This window comes from Bison bison, unplaced genomic scaffold (assembly GCF_000754665.1).
Source record: "Bison bison bison isolate TAMUID 2011002044 unplaced genomic scaffold, Bison_UMD1.0 scf7180017864492, whole genome shotgun sequence".
Taxonomy (NCBI): domain Eukaryota; kingdom Metazoa; phylum Chordata; class Mammalia; order Artiodactyla; family Bovidae; genus Bison; species Bison bison.
This window is the reverse complement of record NW_011495051.1, coordinates 5,685,817-5,687,788: the sequence shown is the minus strand read 5'-3', so window position 1 is coordinate 5,687,788 and position 1,972 is coordinate 5,685,817. Positions and strand designations below refer to the sequence as shown.

The following is a 1,972-nucleotide window of genomic DNA, read 5'->3' as shown; positions in this document are numbered from 1 at the left end:
GAGGTTCCTAGCCCTGCCGTTCCTGGAGCAGTAGAGGGCCTCACCCCGCAGTAGAGACCTGCTGGGTCTCTGTTCATCCCGCGAGATCTCGCGTTAACCTCGGCTACTGGAAATATGGCTGCAGCGAGTGAACGGGCAATGGAGAAAACTGTGAAATCTGTTCCTGTGAAGAGGGAAAAGAAAGAAAACGAACAAATCCGTAAACTCTTCATTGGTGGCTTGAGCTCTGAAACCACAGAAGAAAGTCTGAAGAATTACTACCAGCAGTGGGGAGAACTCACAGACTGTGTGGTCATAAGGGGCCTTGCCAGTCAAAAATCAAGAGGGTTTGGTTTTGTTACTTTCTCCTCCGTGGCTGAGGTGGATGCAGCCATGGCAGCCAGACCTCATTCCATTGATGGGAGAGTGGTTGACCCCAAACGTGCTGTTGCGAGAGAGAAGTCTGAAAAACAGGGGTCGCTTGTCAATGTGAAGAAGCTGTTCGTTGGTGGAATTAAGGAAGATACCGAGGAGCATCATCTTAGAGAGTACTTTGAGAAATACGGAAAAATCGATGCCATTGAGATCATTACAGATAGGCAGTCAGGCAAGAAAAGAGGCTTTGGATTTGTGACTTTTGATGACTATGATCCCGTGGATAAGATAATGTTGCAGAAATACCATGCCATCAACGGTCATCGTGCAGAAGTTGGGAAGGCTTTGTCGAGACAGGAAATGAAGGAAATTCAAGGTCCTAGAAGTAGAAAAGGAGGCCCTTTTGGTTTTAGTGTTTCTTCTAATGGGGGTGGAAATTTTGGACGAGGGCCAGGAACTAAATTTAGAGGAGAAGCTGATGGATATGGAAATGGTCCCGGATCTAGGGATGGCTGTCATGGGTATGGAGGAGGACCTGGAGGTGGGAATTTGGGAGGTTACCCTGGTTATGGAGGACGAGGTGGAGAATATGCTGGTCGACGTCCTGGGTATGGCAACCAGTGGGAATTCTCTGGAGGTGGTTATGGCAATAATTTTGGAAATTACAACCAGCAACCTTCTAATTATGGTCCAATGAGGAATGGAATCTTTGGTGTTGGCAGGAACATAGTGGCCCCATACGGTGGAGGAAATTATGGCCCAGGCGGCAATGGAGGAAGTGGGGGTTATGGAGGCGGAAGTGGGGGTTATGGAGGTGGAAGTGGATATTGAGCTTCTTACTGTTTGCCCTGGGCTTCACTGTCTGAATAGCAGAGGATGAGAGCCCAGACATAACAGAACAGTTTCAGGTTCTTGAAATAAGGACATTAAGAAAACTCTTATCTCAGCCATGAATAAATATTTAGTGATGTGTCAGAAGACCTCAGAGCAGATTCAAAGAGTCATTTTTGTGAATGGACTGGATTATTTAAGAACATTACCTTCCTGTGGAGGAAAAATTGTGAAAAAAACTGACTTTGAGACAGTTTCCTAGCTTCTTAACTGTTTATTTCTAGTGAGTGTAGAAGTATTCCTTCTTTGATAATGTTAAATGTCTAAGTTTCAGGTGACATGTGAAACCTTTAAAATGTTTTTTTCTCAAAGTTTTGAAACTATTAGCCAGAATCAGCACAATAGACAGAATGTTGTTCCTTTTATTGGAAAAATAAAAATATATTAAACTTGAAAAAAAAATAAAAATAAAACTGCCTGTAGAGTTAAGAAGCAGTTGTACTTTTATGATTTAATAAAATAATTCTAAAAGAAAAGCAGTTGTAATTTGTCCTTTTTCATTTATAACTTTTTCACTTTAAAGTTTTTATCTTGAAGTAATTTTTTTCTACTTTATGAGGTATTATTGATATATACTATTTAATTTACTGTTTATTTTTAGCAGCTTCCCAGGTGGCATCAGTTCAGTTCAGTCAAGTAGTCATGTCCGACTCTTTGCGACCCCATGAATCGCAGCACGCCAGGCCTCCCTGTCCATCACCAACTCCCGGAGTTCACTCAGACTCAC

At 42.4% G+C, this 1,972-nt stretch overlaps 1 pseudogene; it reads left to right on the top strand.

Moving 5' to 3' along the window:
* The first annotated feature begins 55 nt into the window (after positions 1-55).
* On the top strand, positions 56-1,185 carry LOC104979924 (annotated as a pseudogene).
* The last annotated feature ends 787 nt before the right edge of the window (positions 1,186-1,972 follow it).